Source organism: Anopheles nili, chromosome 2 (assembly GCF_943737925.1).
Source record: "Anopheles nili chromosome 2, idAnoNiliSN_F5_01, whole genome shotgun sequence".
Classification (NCBI taxonomy): Eukaryota; Metazoa; Arthropoda; class Insecta; order Diptera; family Culicidae; genus Anopheles; species Anopheles nili.
Genome location: NC_071291.1, coordinates 61,693,110 through 61,711,963, shown reverse-complemented (window position 1 = coordinate 61,711,963; position 18,854 = coordinate 61,693,110). Strand labels below are relative to the sequence as shown.

The window sequence follows — 18,854 nt, the reverse complement described above, 5'->3', positions numbered from 1 at the left end:
CGTGATGGGGAAAGATTGAAGGCAACAAAAAAAAAGCACACACGCACGCACACGATAGAAGCGCGCGTGCATTACAATAAAGGGCCACCCCGATAAAAAATAGTTTGCATTATTCATGAAACATACGTCCTCAACACGGCGCACAACAAAGGGAAGAAAATGTGTGATGAAAAATACGAACCTTTCCCGCGTCGGAGGAGAAAAGGGTGCGCGCGCGCGCGGGAGGCTCGGAACTTAAGCCGTTGCGGCCGAAGGGCCGGTCGAAGGAAACGGTGGGTAAAAAGTGAAAAAGCAAAATATACATATTTCCGAGCACACAAAGCCGCTCGTTGGGCCGCCATCGGCAGCCCCCCCCTTGCCCGTCGCAAAGACAAACGGAAAGCGTTGACAAAAGTTGATGAAATTGACGAAAGCAATGAGAAAATGTACGAGAAATGCATGTTGTAACGGCCACGGCAAACATCACTCAATCAGATAACGAGATAAATGGTTAATGAGAGTGATCGAGACGGAGGATACGCGAGCACGCTGGAGGGAGGACACTGGTGGGGAGACTGGCAGGACGTACGCACGACAGGCCACGGTGCTCCGAAACGGAAAGTTGGAAAAGTAGAAAGCCCCCACGGCGAGCCCTTTCGGTGAGGGGGCGTCAACCGACGGTTGGGGATTGGGTGGAAGGGCAGGAAACTGAAGTGCCATTTGCTAGCGACGCCCTTGGCAATTTGACTTTTAACATTTCGCCCCATGGCATCGCGAAGGACCGTGCCGAGGGAGGGTTTGAGAGGGATACTTTTGTTTTTTGAGGAATGCAAATTGTTACCAATGCAACCGTGCTCGTTCTTGAACGTCGCGGCAATTCACATGATGATAGTTTTTTTTGTCAAACTATCCTCCTATTATTCGCGCGTGATTAAAGTCTAACATTCCTTTTTTTCTTACTTTCCCAATGGAAAACACCTTTCACGAGTTAAACCATTTATTTGTTTTTATGGAGGTGAAATTTCTACTGCATGTAACTGATAAGATTGGCCTCCTGCAGGTGCACCGGTAAATAACGTGTTAAGGGCTATAACGTTCACATTTAACGGAACATATATTCAATTTGGGAAGGCTGCAATCAACTTCTGAAGGAGTCTGTCGCTGCAGTGTGATCATTTAACGCGCGCTGAATGGAAATGTATAAAAAGAGAAAGTTGTACATTAGCGCGCGATTTATAACTCAATATTCAGCACAACAAATTTTCACAATGCTTCATTTCATTTATCATGCTTGGTCGGGTTGTAACATGTGCCGCCATAGATCAAGGTCCTCGATAGTATAGTGGTCAGTATCCCCGCCTGTCACGCGGGAGACCGGGGTTCGATTCCCCGTCGGGGAGGATGAACTTTTTTCCACGAGCTGTTGTGTGTGATTTTATCAAATTAAATAAGGATCTATTTTAGGACAGCGCAAAGTCATTACCAGGCAGTTGGTGGGTGCACCATTTCTCGCACTTTTATTAACGATCCCAACCAGCTAAATTCCGCCAGATAATTTTAACGCACGAGCATGCGTTTACACCCAAATGAAGGGCGGCATTTTAGGGTGGGGTGGCGTAAAAGGGCATAACCCCTTACCTACGAAAAGTAAAACGGGCTGGCTTCGGTAAGCGCTTGGGCTGCGTTCAAGTGTTTGCGCGTCCACTCGCGACGCGCAATTGTGTGGACGTCATTTTCCCACAGTTCCGATTGCAACCGATCCACCTGTCACTGGCGGGAGGTATAGGGGGAGGGGGGGGATGGAAGGCGAAGAGGTGCGTTAGTTTTTCGGGCAAGTGTCCGCACCGTTCCTGCCACCTGGCTGAAGGGTCGCTTCGATTTAAGGCGTTCAAACGGAGCAAACAATAAATGCAGCCATTGCACGGGGCACCACACCCATACACACACACACATATATATCGGCCGGGATGGGTGGTGCGCTACACCACCCAAACACCCGCCCCCCTTTCATGGACTGGGGGGGCTTATCGAGCCAATAGAACTTCCCACCGCGCAAAAGAAAGACCCCGTGTAGTAATAGTTAACTGCAACCACACACATACGCACACACATGGAAACGTTCGGGCGGTGTGGATGAAAGTGATGACGGGAATGGTCTAAGGAGGCCGTGGAGCTCGGCTGACTTTGACTGGTTGGGGGATGGTATTTAACAAAAGGGGACAAAGCAAAGCAACAACATACACACACACGCACATCGATACACACAGCTGCACGTGCATGCACGCACGAACGCACGAATCTCTGCCTAGAAAGTCGAAAACATAACGCCATACAACAAGTGCACCGAGTGATAGAGAGACAGAGAGAGAGAGAGAGAGAGAGAGCGAGAGGCAACTCCAGAGGGTGGTAAGGGCTTACACCCTTCGATATCCTCGCTGCGTCAATGGCGGACATCGGGCCCGGGCAGAGCACGTTACTCGCGCCCCGGGGCCAAGTCAGCCCATTTGAGCCGCTGTTTGACGATTTGATTTTGTAAAGCAAATATTTGCCCAAAGAAGCACCGCTACATAACCCCACTGAGCGCATAAGAATTCCACCGGCCCTTCTTTCTGCCCTTCTCTCGATTTCTCTCTCTCTCTCTCTCTTGCTCCTAGTCGACCTCCTAGTGCTCGCTAGTGGCGTTCGTGTTCGCTTCATTGCCGCCAGTGTCTTCCGCGATGGTCACGACAGCCCAGAAGGTGGTGTCTGCCTTTCGCTGCCTTAGCACTGGAACCTTTGAAGCGACATTAAAAGAAAGCCATTCTCTTCAGCCGCACAGATGACAGGTGAAGGATGAAGGCGCAATTGCTGAGTGCGCCACGCAATTCCACGCTTCAGCCGCCAGGGAACTAATGTAATGTAATTATCCATGGCTACGTTGCTAGGAAACGCACGCTGCCGCCTAGATTTGACGTCTAATCTGGATCACATACACACATGCTCACTTGCTGGTGATGTGCAAATGCACGCGTGCGGAAATGTGACTCGCATGTTTCAATTCCATACTTCGATCAGGAACCAAAGTGAACTCGAACAGCCCATCGATGCATCGGCCAAGGTTTCTGATCGGTGCCATCCAGCTCACGGCGACTAAGAAAAGTAGTAAACATCTCCAAACTGTCACTGTCAATTACTGTCCACTGAAATATCACCCTGATGTCATGTCGGGAATGGTTGGCATTAAACGGCTTGCAACAAGCAAAACAAAGGCGTACGTATTTAAATGACCGATTAGCACAGGGCCAGGGCCCCCCTTAGGGTGTACGATAGGCCCTACCAGAGTAGGCCAGGATGTCGCTTCGAAATATCAAAACGCGCGCAATATATTAACGCGCCCGTCGGCGGTAATTAGTAGCTTTATTTCTACGGCGACAGCGATTACGCGTTCACGCTAGGTATCAGACGTGCGAAATGCTTCCCGGTTTCAAGAATTGTTGCATCCATACCATGCGTGTGTGAGTGTGTGCAGTTGTTATTAGAGGCGTAAACATGACGCCCTTTGGCAGAGGGAGATTTTGATCCGTCCCAAAAGGGGGTGCTAACTGCTGCCCAGCGGCCGACGTTCGTTGCATCATGACGGGGCAGCTTTTACATCGCGTGCTAGCTCGATTCCGATAACAGGATGTTCGAACAATAGCCGGTGTGTGGGTGTTGTTTTCCCTAGCGGGTGGCGATTGATGCAATTCCACTGAAACTCGGCCATCGGAGTGGTAATTTGAATGCGGAAAAACATTGACATTTTACCTCCGCCCCGATAACGGCCGTTTTTTGGCCGCTCGGTCCTGACGCGCCCTTGTCGAGATAAGATCTTCCGTTCGATAACGGTTGCGGTGTTTGCTTACCCGCTGTCTAATCGGTGTGGCCTCGCAAAGGCGAACGCTAAAATCGTGGGCCTGCCCGACCTATACACCCGTGAATGGGTGGGTAATGTTGCGCCTCGTCGAGGATCCGATTTGGTCAAATAACCGATAAAAAAAATGCGGCAATAAAACCCCTAACCTGCGACCATCGGTGGGCATGGGGAGTTCCAAAAAAAAAGCGGCAACAAAATGAGAAACCTATAATTCCTCATACGTTTTATTTTCGTAAGGGAAAGAAGAGCGAACAACACAATCAACAAGAAGCGGAGGCATTTTTCCAAGTTCCATGAATGAAATACCCCCCTGCACGTCACCGCTTTCCTTCCCTTTTTTTCGGAGGGTTTCAGATATTGAGCGGGCCATAAAAATCTTATCACAGATTGCCAATCGCTGCGGCGATCGCGATGCCGAAGGTATGTTTGCCCGCGAAGCATAAGCCGCTGCCCTTGCGGCTGGAATTTTGTTTGTTTCCTGTCCGGTGCGTTGTTGGCCAAACATTCCCAAAACTCGTGTGTGTCACTCCTTATACGTGGTTGGTTCTAATCCTCGCAAACTTCGGTTCGGCCTATTTGCGATCGCTCGCTGGGGCGCAATATATATATTGCTTTGTCGCGCATTTCCCGCTTCCAGCGGCTATTTTGGGCTCATATCTTGCTCACTTTCTTGGCATTTGATTTACGATCACCCACCCCCGAGCGCCACACACACACACGCACGCACCTTGTCAGTGTCGCGATACCGATGCACCGCGGGGCCAATAAATTGATTGATTGAACCGATCGTGCGCCCCGGGACGCGGCACCGGAAGAGGGCGTTCGCTTTTTCATTTTTTTCTTTTGGCAACAATCGCCGACCGGGAGCTGCTCACAATACTATTGTTTCGCGCATCTTTGCCGCGTAACTTGATACGGTGATAAGAAAGGAGAGCAAAAAAGGATGGCTCCCAAGCAGGTGGGACGGGGATTATCGCGGATTCACGATTATCGTGCATTCCTGGACGATGACAGGTGTTTGGAATTCCAGCGTTCCTTGTCGGGGCATGATTTGCGGATTGCACCGTGAGGGGCAGCTTTGAAACGGATTTTATGTTGATTTATGACCAGTAGCGCACGTAATCTACTGATTCGTAATGGGATGCCGGATGCTTTAGCGGTTGGCAGTTGGAGTTTAAAAATAAAACATCGTAGTAGGCGAATGAAACGGTTAGCGAATCCGAGATCCGCTTCTTCTCGACGTCGATCTGTCAAATGGTTGACAGTCGTCAGTGCAGCTAAATGACGCTTCCGTTCAGGTGCGATAAGATTTCTAACCCATTCGCGGTTCTAGTTTTGCTCCTTATAGTGGAAACGAAGAACAATGCAAGGCAAGTCCGTTTTCCGGCTCACTCTTATCGAGGTAACATTTGTTTTGACGCCAGGATCACATAATCTTCCCGGCTTGGCCGGCGGGCAAGCATTTTTGTTGTTGCTGTTGTTATAGCCTTCCAGCCTCCACCATGGACCATGAAATTGAAATTTAATGGGCCACGCCTTGGTTTTACGATTATCTGACCAGTTGATGGTGGTGGTGTTGTTCTTTTTTTGTTGTTTCTCTACTTCTCTCCAGCTCCTGCGTTCTACCTCTGGAATTTACTCCCAAATGCCGCAGGCTGCAGAATGCGCTCAAGCAACATGCAAATCGGCCGTCCTTAGGGAACGCCCTCTCCTTCCTTCTCCATCCCCTCCCCCCTTTCTTCGTTTATGAGTCCCTTTCTACGCGCCCGTTCCGCCCTAACAAGGTACACACAAGACAGGCTTAATTCAATTATGCGATCATGTGATCGTGCACGTTTTGGGATGTTTTTATTCACTACTTTTTCAGAGGCTTTTTCTTTGGGCCACACGTTGCGTGTGTGTGTGTGCGCGAGTGTTTGGTCGTCTCGTTCTGTTCCCTTGTCCTGGCGCTTTTTCCAATGCCTCTTCCAGACGGTCCGCAGCTTCCGGACGCGACGATTCCGCCCGCGGCCGTTTAAAACTGTGGACTTTATTATGAATAAAAGCATGCCCTCTAATGAAGGTACACGGCGTAACAAGATAAAAACCTCTTGGCACCTGCTTAGGGGAAGAACGGATGGCCCAAGTAGGAACGCACAAACCGTGTGTGTGTTCTTGTACGCTTTTACCATTTCGCTTTTGGCATTGCAAAGTTTTTGTGTGTGTGTTTTTTATAGATTTTTTGAAGTTGCTCCTGGCATTTAAGAGCAACCAAAATTCGGGCCTGAAGCTTGCTTCTTGGGTTTCAGCATGCACCCAGCGTGTCTTTTGTTGCTGGCAGAGTTCCTTTTTTCCGTTTCCCTCCCGTAGATGGTTTGTTCAAGCTACGCTTGGTTTTGTTTTAATCATGCCGCAAACATACAAATTATAAGGTAGCTATTTAGGCAACAAAAACGGCATGAAGTTTTGCGAAAAAAATCGAATACATGCAACAATTGATTGGCTGCAAAATAGGCGTCGATTGCCACTCGGTGCAGATAAAATGCGCCTTATCAATGAAACGTGTTCGATTTAATAAAACCAAAAAATAATAAAATGAAATTTTCTTGATGGGTTCAATGCGTTGACCTTATGGCACATCTAATCGTAACGACAAGTCATGACGGTGTGATAAGAATGGATTTTTGCGGAAGCTGGGCAAGAGCCACGGGCGGCACAGTTGATGATGGTAATAGATCCTAGATGATCTTAGTTTTGAAGGTACAATCTTGACAAGATAAATTCTTTGGTATGGATTTAAGATTTCTAAATAACTTTACAATGTAGACTCATATGTTTCCACTTATTTGGTATAGAAAAAATCGATTTCAACATCTTTCTAAGTCTTGTTCCTGTACGTTTTGGATCCTTCCCGAACATTCTTCAACGTTGTAATGACGCACGGCGTGGCGATTTGGTTTAATCACGAAACATTTATAGCTGAGCGAGCGACATGTAAAAATAACCAAAAACAATTTACAGATTACCGACGGTAATTGGTGCAGATTATGCTGATGGGTCGGAAATGCGGCGAACCTGATCGTCACTTACCGTTTTGTAGAGTTTTTTTTCCCAACGTCTAGACGTCGGCACGTGCTCTTCCAATGACCTGCACATCTGAAAGTCATTGGATTAAATTCATCATTTAATCTTTGATTATTTTTGGTAGCATAGCATGGATGATTACATACGCTCTTGTAGCTATTATTTTCGCTTTCTTTTATTGCTAAAAGTGCTGCCATCAATTAGTGGCAGTTAAACCATGATCATTTAGGACACGCGTGGAGTTTCTAGCTTCTTCTGTCAGTGCTTTTGTGATCGTTTTGGTACGAATCAAAAAAGCTTCGTTGGTTCATTTCCTTTTTCGTAAACCTATAATGAATATTCATTTTGTGTAGCCGTGAATTAGTTATTTCATTTAACTACCATATCGAAGCTACACACATCCATCTCGCAACCAGCGAGGACGTGTATTAATCCACAAAAGCAAAATTCATGCGACAAAACCATTGTCTATTGCCTCTCGATAAACCGAGCTCTAATAAACGAAATCAAAGCAAGGAGGCGTAGCAGCCACGCGGGTCGTTACGTCGAAAACGGTAATCCTAATGAGATAGATAAGATAGCAAACGCCTTCCCCGTTTTCTTCGGATGTTGAGCGCTAATAAGTCACATGAATGAACGCCCAGGTGAGTGGAGAATAAAAGAGAAGAAGAAAACCGATATCGAAGGGCCGCCACGTAACGTGAAATGTTCTAGATATTTAAAAAAAAACACCCCACCATGACGTTCGCGATGAGAAACGACAGCTCCCTTCTGCGAATGATGGCGCCCATTCGAAGTATGTCAGGACGGGTCGCCTTGGTAACGAGGGCGCCTTCCGGAACGCCTTCCTTGTGTTATTTTTTTTCCCCCCATTTGCATGAGTTTTATTACCATCTCGTAAAAGGGGCAAACCCCTCCGGGTCGAAAATCGAATTTTAAGTCCATCTTTTCGTTAAAATTCCTCAGCAAAAACTGTGGCTCACAAATCCAGCCTCGCATCGTCATGACCTGAACCTGGGCAGGGCAGTTTGAGGCAGTTGGTTAAAGCACAGAGAGAATGGCTGCTCGTTCACGGGTTGCTTGGATTCTTAAGCGCCCAATGTTTACCGTGTAGATTCCTTTCGCTTGACACGTCGCTACAACACAGTGCTTTGACGCGAGAATGGGTGGAATTTTTGGGGGGACCTCGACAAGCTGTCAAGTGAACAGATGGACGCCAATTGATGTTACGCGGATCGTTTGACGCAAGACTCAGCAACACTCTCTGCGCTATCGTTGCGATGAATTATTGGTAGATGGTGTATGAGGTCCCTTGGAGATCTCCATCAGATATCTCTCATATGCTCAGAACCGTGTGATGTCTAAAGATATGACCCCCAACCAAGCTTCTTAAATCTCTCTCGACCGTCTAAGGCATCGTGTTGCCCCAAAAAGTGTCCCCTCCTCGAAGCACCGTGTCGTGAACCATTCCCAACGGCACTTATTTACCTCCTCCACGGTTGGACGCATTTGTCAACAGTGTCAACTGACGGCCGTCGCGCGAACAAGCGGATTCGATCACCACCACCGGCTGGACGGATATGATGCCCATCAGGGGTTGACAATTCTTTTTTTATTTTGCACCCCATCCACCCGCCAGTTCACACCTGCCGTACGTCCGCAAAGGCATAACAAATAACACATCCTTCGGGCGAAATCACGCTGGCGCCACGGATGTTGCTTGCGCGTAGGGTTTACGAGGGCGCCGTCCGTAGGTGTTATGGCGATGGCGCGCCATTCTTTTGCTACCCGTGTCCCCCTTTTTAGTCCCCCTTCGTACAGCAGGTGAAGGAATCTGCTACAAACCTGTCCGAAGCCAAAACACACACACAGGTGGCAGGTTAACCTGCAAGGCTGTGACGAGTGGGGCCTTCCTCTTGACATTTGCCAACGATGTCAATGGTTCGTTTGACGATGCGCACGAATGCGGATGATGCTATGGCAACCTAATCAGCGCGCCCCCGAAGCGCAAGTTTGCAGCGAGCTTTGAGAGCTTTTTTATGTAGTGCGAAGAAGTGTACCAACGTCCGGGTGGTGTAGGGAATTGTTTCGTTTTATAGTCCTCTTTTCTAGGACTCACGATCACGCGATCATTGCTTTTAGATATGGACCATGTCCTATAGGTGTTTGGGATTTATATATTTTTTGGTTTCCCGTAGTTTAAGTTTTTAATTTTGCTCAGGAAAACGTTGCACTTTTAAAACCCTAAAAAGGGGTTTCGGAAAGTCAACCTAAGTGTCTTCGCTGAATCACTTTATTATCCTTAAATATTTACAGTATTTTCAATACACTATATCATTAAGTATCCTTAAGTATAACAGTAGAAAGCACTATTTCCGTGGCTTTGGGTTACGAAGACGGTCACCAACAGAACGGCCATCTCACGATTGTGCCAGCTCATGGCACCATGCATTCGTCTAAGCGCTTAAGCCGATAGCACGCCGATCTCGGCTGCCCCATTTCACCGTTTTGTTGACAGTTCCGAAAGGCTTTCCAGGACACGTAGCGCACCGGACACGTGGATGGCGTGGCGGGCGTTTGTTTAGGTTCTTGTTATCGCGCGGGATGGGTCAGTGCAAGTTGCGTTCGTTTCGCAGAACGCTGGAACGTCTAAGCCGCTGCAGCAGTTGCATACAGGAGAAGCGATCCACGCCTGAAGTGCTCGGATGTAGTGTAACGTTTGAGGTAAGTAGTCCGTGTAAATCAATCGACCCAGAGGGCCGCAGGACTGTGGGGAAAAAAGAAATCGGCCAGGATTGAGACGACCACGTGCTAATGAAGTGTTCGTTTTCTTTGCTTTCACCAAAATGGCGGCACTGTCCTTCGATCGAGGATCAAATGAAATGAGGTAAGTTCCTGTTTTGATTGCCGATCGATTAATCAAATCATTTTCCGTGCGCGTGGTGCTTTTGTGTGTGTGTGTGTGTGAGTGTGTTGATCACGATCATGGGCAAATAAACCCGGATCGATTGATCGTTAAGACCCCTATCCTGATTGATTATTTTACCTTGTTCCTTTGCTTAACGCCATGAACGCGACTTATTACGGTGATACAATGTTGCGTAAACGCCTCCCACCACCCCCGCTGGTTGGAATTTTCTTCACTGCTTCAGTTTGTTCCATTGCCGGTCTCCTTGCGTTCGCTCCTACGGAGAGCTAAGAAGAAAACGCAACCGCATGACTCCTCGCGAAACAATGGCACCCTACACCCAACCCGAGTGTGGGTGTAGGGGAAAGAGAGGGAGGGGGAGGGGGGGAGAGGAGAGTATTGAAGATGGGGGTGGAATAATACTCTAATCGTTTTTTAATGTGACAAAGAATAGCGCATGATACGGGAAAAACCATTCGCCCCCCCTCTTCCGAGCCCTTCTTCTTCTTCTTCTTCTTCTTCTTCTTCTTCTTCTTCTTCGTAGGGGTTTGGGATGGTGACATTTACCACCATCACCGCCCGTTTGTTACCGTGCCCGTCATGGTGTGGGTGTTGAGAGACCTTCCCACCACCCTCCCACCTTCTTGCCCCCCATCCATCGACGAAACCCATCGTGGGGCCACGCTGTGATTGTAATTGCGGCAAATGGCGCCGACGTTTAGCAAACATCACCACCGAGGGTCTGATGGGGGAGAGAAAGGGGGCACTCCTTTCACCTTCCACCTGCATTGGGCCCCTCCTGGAGGCGCTTCAGGCTCGCCTGGCTGTAGGTTCTCGGTCGGCCATTACGTTTTTCCTTTTTTTCTTTTTGTTTTCGAACCACGTCTCGAGTGTCTCCAGAAGGGGATATCTTTTCGTCCACGTTCCTATATCCCGGTCCCAATTATGATACCAGACCCGCAAGCCACCCCTGCGATGGGGGGGGGGGGGGGGGGGGTGAGAGATGGGGTGGCTAGAGACCGGGGATGATGGTTGGAGGCGCGCGGGTGTGTAATCAATAAACATTAGTTTCAAAATTTGACACCCACCACCTTCACCGAGGTGGTTCGATAAATATTTCATTCCCTGTCTCCCTTCCCATGACTCCCACCCTTCGTCCCTGAGACCCGCAATTCTTCTTCGGGGGGTAGTTTTTTTTTGTTGTTTTTCCTTAACCACCTTTTCTACCAACCCGGTATCGGGAGAGGGGGTGCGACAGAGGGGTGCTTCATCACTTCGCGACAACTCCCTCGATTCGCCCTCCGCCTTCTCTCCCACCCCCCCTCCCCCCTGACCAAGGTTCTTCCTTGTTCCTTGAGCGAGGTCGTGCGTGCGCTTCATTTTGTTTCGAGCTCCACGCACACGCAATTCGCGTGCAACCAAACCCAACAGCCCCACCCAACACCTCCCCCCCCCTCCTTTTGCGAGAGACCACCCGGTGGGAGGGATGTCTTCTAGCGCTTCCTTGCCACAGAAGGGGGTGGTTTATGCGAGCGCACAAGGTCTTCCACCGGGTGCCGGTATCTCGGAAATCGAACAAAACGCGCACGACCCGGCCCGGGTAAGGGCGATCGAAAAAGAAGAAGCACACGAAAAGCGAAGATAACGCACCCTGTGTGCGAGAAACCTCCTCCCCCCCCCCCACCCCGTATCCCACGGTGGTTGCGTTGGTGGCAAATTTGTCGTAAACGCGGGGGCGTTTTAAAATGTGGCCTGTTTTTCTTTTCTTTTTAGCCCTCCCCGTTGGGCGCCTGGCTTTGGGTCGAGGATGCACAGGTGGGTGGGAAAGGAGCTGTGGGGGGGGGGGGGGGTGGCAACCCAGAGAACGAACAGCTCCCTCTGTTACGCTCCCCATCCGCCCCTTGCAGCCCGATCGCGGACAAGCGCCATCGAGCGCTCTCGCTATTGATGATGGCGTTGATATAATTTAATCTTATCGTGGTGAACGAGTCTGTGTTTGGGGTTGACCGCGGGCACCCGATAAGGACACGCAGCCCACCGGGCTCGGGCGTGCGTGGATGGCTCGCAATCGGGGCGCCAACAAAATGGGTTGGGGATTTTTCGGGCACGCAGAGTAGAAGGTAGGGGATCGTTTAAAGAGCGAGAAAAAAGCAAAAGGGATGCCAAAATGCCGAACCTCTGAACTGGCGGGTGGATCCATACGGATCTTAGATGGTAAACATAAACAAGGGAGTTTTGCAATGGGTCACTGGGAAATGCATTGCATGCTGATGCTACAAATGCGTTGGAGTAAATTTTTTTTAGGTCTTGACGGTCGTAATTACCACAAATTGACGAGGCTTTTTGTGCTCAAGAGACAACTAAACTTTTAGGTTACATTTTATAACATAGTTCGGAAAAAAATTGCTGTATGTTGTTACAAAAATCATCGTTTTTCTTATCATTCCCATGTATAAAACATCAGTTAGCTCATGTTCGTGTACAGAATAATCTGTTGATAAAAATCGTCTTTTGTTTTAATTTTTTGCTTTTAACCTAAACTGCATACCATCCTGAAGTAGTAGTAGCAAAAGCTTTACCACCGTTCAGAAGAGATAACATATTTTTATATTAAAATATCATTTGTCATAAGACACTTTTTATATACAGAGAAAAAACGTTACTCAAAATAGTTCGAACAGCTTTCATGGCTTGCTTTTTGAGAGTAAATGACAGTTTCATTTTAATTGTTTTCATTTTTCATTCAAACTGCATTCAATTTGACAGTTGCAATTGGATAAATATGATCATAACAGGTAGAACGCTTTTATGGCAACATTAAACAAATACTTTCAATAATTGCGATCAGAAAAATGCGGCCCCAATACGTACTAAACATTCACCCATCTTTCAAGGGGTGTTAAAAGCGTTGCCCAATCATCAAACGTTTGAAATTGAAATGATAAAAACGATGCTTACAGCCCCCAACAAGTGTGCGAAAGAAGGGCAACACAAATAACAACAAACAAAAAAAAACAACAAACTCCCAGACCCTTTCGCAAACTGCACCCGATCAGATACATTATTTCTTTCAATTAATTTCCGCATTCCTCGCTTATCTCGCCCTGCATCTTGTTGCAACCCCTCGATTCACATTCCCCCATCCCTTGGTGTTCGCCTCCCTCCCCGCTGTAGCAACACCCACCCTCTCCTCGCGCCCATCACCCCGTGGTTCGTGCTTTGGCACAAGAGGCACCCGATAATGATGGCCGCTGCACTTGTGATATGATTCATGACGCAGGCATGCACCCCTTTTTGCCATAGTGTGGTCACTTTTATGCGCTCTAGTTCCGTGAGCCGCGGTTCGGTAGTGACCTAGGCCACAATCCCCTCTCCCTTCCCTTCCCTTTACCACTACCCATCCCTTTCAAGGGAAAAGCCACCCGATCGCACGATTCCCACCGGTATCATTTGCCTCCCGTGCACCAATCACAGGATCACGACACGGTGGGTATGTGTATGCGTGTGTGTCTTTCGTTTTTCCACCCCCATCTCCCTGCCGCCTCCCCTTTTCTTTGTCCCTTTTATAACCTTTTTTTTTATTGACGACAATTGGCGGCGCATCTGTGGCGCGAAGCGGTACAAAAGCGTGCGATTATCTGATCGCGGCAGATTCGCGCGTTCTGATTCGATTGGCCACCCAATCGAAGTGGCTTTTCGCGGCTGGGTTTTAGCGTGGCTGCGCGCAGGGCAGACACCCTGGGCCATAAAGCTTATTATGGTTGCGGTGATACAGCGCACCGCCTTGAGACTGGGAAAACTTGCGACAGGTGGATTGCGTTTCGTAATAATGGGAGGGCGAGTTTTTGAGGGTGGCTTTGTTGTTTTGGCAGTGAAGACGCGTGCGAACATGATGCAAGCGTCTTACAAATTGTGAATTTTTAAGGTAAAGGACGAATGCTTAACGATGAGAGAGCTGAGAAGCTTATTTGATTAAACGCACTTGGTCTACAAGGATGTGTTTGAGAAAAACGCACTATCAACTCAATCATTAGGAATGTTTCATATTGTCCTCGAACATATGAGCAATATTTAAACAAAATTATAGACAAGACAATATTATAAACAAAGCATGCCATGAAACGGTTCAAAAAGGACTTTCACAGCCGTTATCGTACGTATCGTAAAAAATGCACGCATGTTCAATTCAGCGTATGAAAAATGCAGAATTAACTCCTAACATGCTGGCAGTGGTGGTTTATTTTGGTATAGCACAGACGATTTGAAAATCATCCTTCGCTTACTATAATCAGCCCTTTCTACACCCCATCAATGCCGTATTAGATAAATCACAAAACGCTTCTCCCGCTTATCAGTTCGCGGAACAATGCTTTATTGCATTATTGCGCCGTGACGGTACTAAAGCGTTTGAAAAATTCCACGAATTTGGGTAACTTTCACCCACGCTTCGGGGATTCACCTGGCGCGAAACCGTTGAAACAATCTACTAAATGTCGCCCATTTTTCGGAAGCGTGTGCGCTGTTAGTCAACACCGCGTAGATAGGCGCCTCATCTTCGTCACTGATCACGATATCGTGCTCATGCCGTGTCCAAAAATCACCCTCCGATGAGGGGTTTTTTCCCGCCACAAACCGTCCTCAAACTGGTCGCGGACGTGCTGTCAGCGGCATTGACAAGTGACAAGTGCGCTTCCGGCTCCGGGCACTTTGTCGAGGTCCCAGACACGGTGGGTTAAAATTCGCCCCTTTGGGGAGCGTTCCTTCAAGAGTAAGACGCGGAACTAGCTACAGCTAGAAGCCGTCTAGCAGCTGTCGGAAGGGGATGATAATTATGATTTAAACGCATCAAGTATTTCAACTCAATCCCTAAATGAGAATTGCGTTTGGGAATGCACACAAAAAAAAACAAATTAATGAACATATCATCCAATCGCCAACGAATCTGCCTTCGAGAGGAAGGCTGCTAGGGATATTTGAGACCAGCCTCGGGGGGGCCGCTTCAATAGCATTCCACAATGGGTGTTTGTTGTTGACCTTCCGGTTCGCTGCATAAGCGCTATTTGCACCGGCGCATCGCCCGCCGATTGGATTGTTTTATTGTCATGCAGCCGAGCCGCGGGACCGGGGGCGATTGGAGTTGGTGCAATAAATTACATTGTTGCGTTGCCGGGTGCATTGATTCATGGTGATACTCGAGAGGTGCCTGTCGGAGTTTTTAAGGGGGTGTTTAATAATAAAAAAAATACACTCCTCTATTTTTGTTTCACCCGTCCACCGATCTATGCTGCCGGTTGTCGAGGTGATTGATGATTTATTGCCCAATACCGTCCACTGTTCCGGTGAAGGATGGTGTCACGAACATCAAATAAATTGTCTACGATCTCTCGCAAACAAAAAAGTGTCCAATAAGCGCCTCGATGCATTTATAAATTAGTGACTTTTTTCTGCCGAAGTGAAACGCACCAGTAAATCGTCCATGCAGCTGTCCTTGTGTATAATGAAGCTATAAAATCAAACAGACAAAACACCTCCAGGAGCTATAGACAATAGCTGTCGTAACTAATAACACGTGCTCCAAGTAGCCATTGACAAGTGAAGTTAATTTACCATCCCCATCCAAGCAACCTGCGCAACAACGGAAGGCAACTTCACTTCACGAACCGAAGCATCCTTTCGCGCGTAATGTCACTCGAAATTATGGTACACGCGATCGCTCCATCATTGCGTGGGAGAGGACCCATTTATACACCCTCTCCCACCTAAAGGGTTGAAGGTCCCTTTCGCTGAAGGGACACTCGCGTGCGAAAAACTCCCCTCAGGCGTGCCACAGCCGCAACGCTTGCGAATGCCAGTTCTTAAACGAGTAAAAGCATATTGACATGCACTTGAGCTACCACCCAAGTATAAGGGGCCCGGTTGGCCCCGTTCGCCCTTCCTCCTCCCTCCCCGTTGTTTGTTCCCCTTCGCCATCTACCTCACTTCGCCTTGGTTAGCCTCGTTTTCACCGACGCCTCCCCCCGAAACAGCCGTTCCGAAAGCTGAAGCGGGAAAGAAAAACAACTCCCAACTCGCGGGCACACACACGATGCACCGGGCGAAAAGTGCAGCGTGCATTCCCCCTTCCTGTCCACCTTTTGCCCGTGCTTGTCCGGGGATGCCGCTGGAATCCTTCCGTGGTGTAGAAAGTGACCCGCAACTCGGCCTTCCCGGCGCGACGACGGCTGATGCTGTGTTTATTTGTTTATTAGACTTCGAAGTGTCGGGCACTGGGCGAAACAAAACAAAACCTGCAAAAAAAAAAAAAGAAGTGCGACAAATAACAACAGCAAAAAGAACAAAAAAAAAGGAAACACTCACACCAACACTTTGCTCTCCTTCGCGGGTACGAAGAACTGCATTGTGTGTGGTTGTCGGTCCTGTAGGGCCAGAATCTTGTGCGAATGTCGCCAAGACGGCCCCGTTTTTCCCGAGCCGATGACTTGGTGGACCCGGTAGAGAGGGTGATGACGGAGGAACACGAGGGAGAGTCAAGTGGGTGGGTGGGATGGGATTTCGTTTACGCAGTACGTTTAGCGTCGCTCCTCGCTTTTGCATAATTCGATGCCGCATCATATTTCTGCCCCAGCCACCCTGTTCCCTGTTCCCCCGTCCAGCATCCTTGAAGCCCTCGAGAGGAGCGAAAATGTCCTCCCCCCCTCCCCCCGCACCCCTCGGAGTGCTGGGGTCTGGGTGGTGAAAATAAAAACCGTTTCCACCAGCAAATGGTTCCCCGGCGCAACAAAGTCGTCGTCTCGGAATGGTTTTGGCACAACCATGGGCGAGCAGAAGGCCTGAGGGGTAGGGGGCAATGGGAGCATAACAAAATAAATAGAGGAAAAAAAAATGAGCCTGAAATAAATAAATAAAGGAAAAATAAAGCGGACCCGTTTCACCGGCAAGATACGGTACGGGCACAAATATATATATATGAAAAAAGTGAAGTGAAATAACAACCACAGGGCACACATACAGCCACCCTCCCACCCACCCACCCACATACACACACACATATTCGGTGCGCGTAAACACCCACGAAACGCACGCCAGCTCGCTTATGATGTATGAGCATTCTCTAATGCAATTCGATTCAATGAATTTCGCCCAAGAATGTCTCGCGTCCTTTCCCGTAGAGGGGGAGGGGGTTGGCGGGCGGTGGGGGTGGAGGGAGGGGGTTCTCGGTCGTCCAGACTTTCTGGCGGACACCGCCTGTCGTACGTGGTTTGGACGGAGTTTTATCTAGAAAAAGTTCGCATTCGAAAAATTTCGTCCCCACGCGATCCTTCGCCCGCGACCTACTTGGTCCTATGGGGGGGTTGCGTGGGTGGTTGGGTGGGTGGTTCGAAAAGTGTTGCGTATTTTATGCCACCATCCTCCCCCTGTCATTGCACCCACCTCACCAGCCGGATGGGGAAAATTGAATGGCCGCCGAGACTATAAAAATCTGACGCGAAGGCTAGATAAAAATGGCGAAACTCGCGCAGGAGACGACATCCTTGGAAAGAGGGTGGAAAGAGGGCACTCGGGTGAAGGTGGCGGGATGGGATGGTCCACACTTCGTCGGTGGTCGCGTCCGCGATGGCAAATAGATTAATTGTAAGTAGTCACGCCAAGCCTGACGCGAGTCGTGATTTCATTGATTTGCTTAATTTCGGAATCACCGAAGGAGGAGATCCCGCCGTGTTCCGGAATGTCATACAAATGAGATCATGCGGTGGTGTGTGGCGGCGGCATTCCGGCTGGCAAAAGTGGTGTATTAATTGTGCTCTCCCCACCGTTACGAGCGCCCGGCCAGGACTGTTTATTGTGAATCATTGTTTGCCGAATTCTAGCCTCGCTTCGTCTCGATAATTCGTCAAACCGATTGTGTGCGGGCCGCGCGCTTTGAAGATTTGTGTTTGAGTTTGAGGCTTTCCGAAGGCTCGTTGGCCAATTCGTCGATCCCGGACTTGCGGTGCATCCATTATCAGAAAACAAATGCCGTGGGTCAAATTTTTTTGTTTGAAGTTTAGTTTAAACTGTTCGTTTTTTCCCCCGTTCGGCCGTTGTTTGCGTTGACAGGCTTACCCATGTCGGGGTGTCTTTTTTTAATGAAAATTAGTCTATTTTTGTGTCATACTTATGGTTGGCATAGTTCGTGGCAGCCTTTCACGAGAATGCGCCACTTTTTTGTGTCCTAATCCATAAATTTTGTTAATAAGCCATTCATTTTTGATGGACATTTGTTTTCCTATGTAAATTTCACAATCACTAGGCGATAATTAATATTCGAGGGGTAAGTGGAAAATCGAACAAAATGTAGTAGGCTGAGAGTTTTTTTTACGTGTCCACCCATAAATTAATCTCAGCTTTGGAATGCGAACTGATTGCGGCTGTTTGACCCTTTGTTAAATTGTATGGCGTGTTTGTCCTAACGGGCATGATTAATGTAAAGCGCTATAAAAACCCCTAACTGGTATGTAATTTCTATTACGCTATTCGAGTTGATAAACCATGTGCCCGAATGACAAACAATCGGCTTGGGGTTTTTTTTGTGTGTTTCAGCTAGTTTTGATTAATTTTTGTTCGTAAAAACCACACTTCATTTAATGACTAACACAATAAACCCGTCCCATGTTGCGAATGTTTCGCACGGCACTGTTGAAGGGTGTGGGAAATGCACGAACCATCGTCGGGTCGCTGAAAGAGAGCGCACCAGCACGCAACCTAGAGCCGTCTCGCTCGCACGCGCCCTTCTCACCCAGGTGCCCAACGAGACGGCACCCGTCAAGTATCGGACGTACCGTTCGCACCCAGCGGATTGCCATGCGTCGGTTGGTAGCTTGCGAGAGCGAGACCCAGCGTGGGCCTCTCACTCGCACCAACGGGAGCAGGCGGCTGCACAGCAGCCCGAAGATGCAACGATCGTAGGAAACGGCCCGTGCGTGTGGCTGGGCGCGTATCGTGCAACCACTAGTGACGGTTAGCACTTCCGCG

The 18,854-nt window shown here is 48.5% G+C and overlaps 1 non-coding gene across 1 annotated transcript; it reads left to right on the top strand.

Moving 5' to 3' along the window:
- Positions 1-1,307: 1,307 nt before the first annotated feature.
- Positions 1,308-1,379, top strand: Trnad-guc (transfer RNA aspartic acid (anticodon GUC)). The gene has a single exon. It is a non-coding gene; the product is annotated as a tRNA-Asp (tRNA).
- Positions 1,380-18,854: the final 17,475 nt, after the last annotated feature.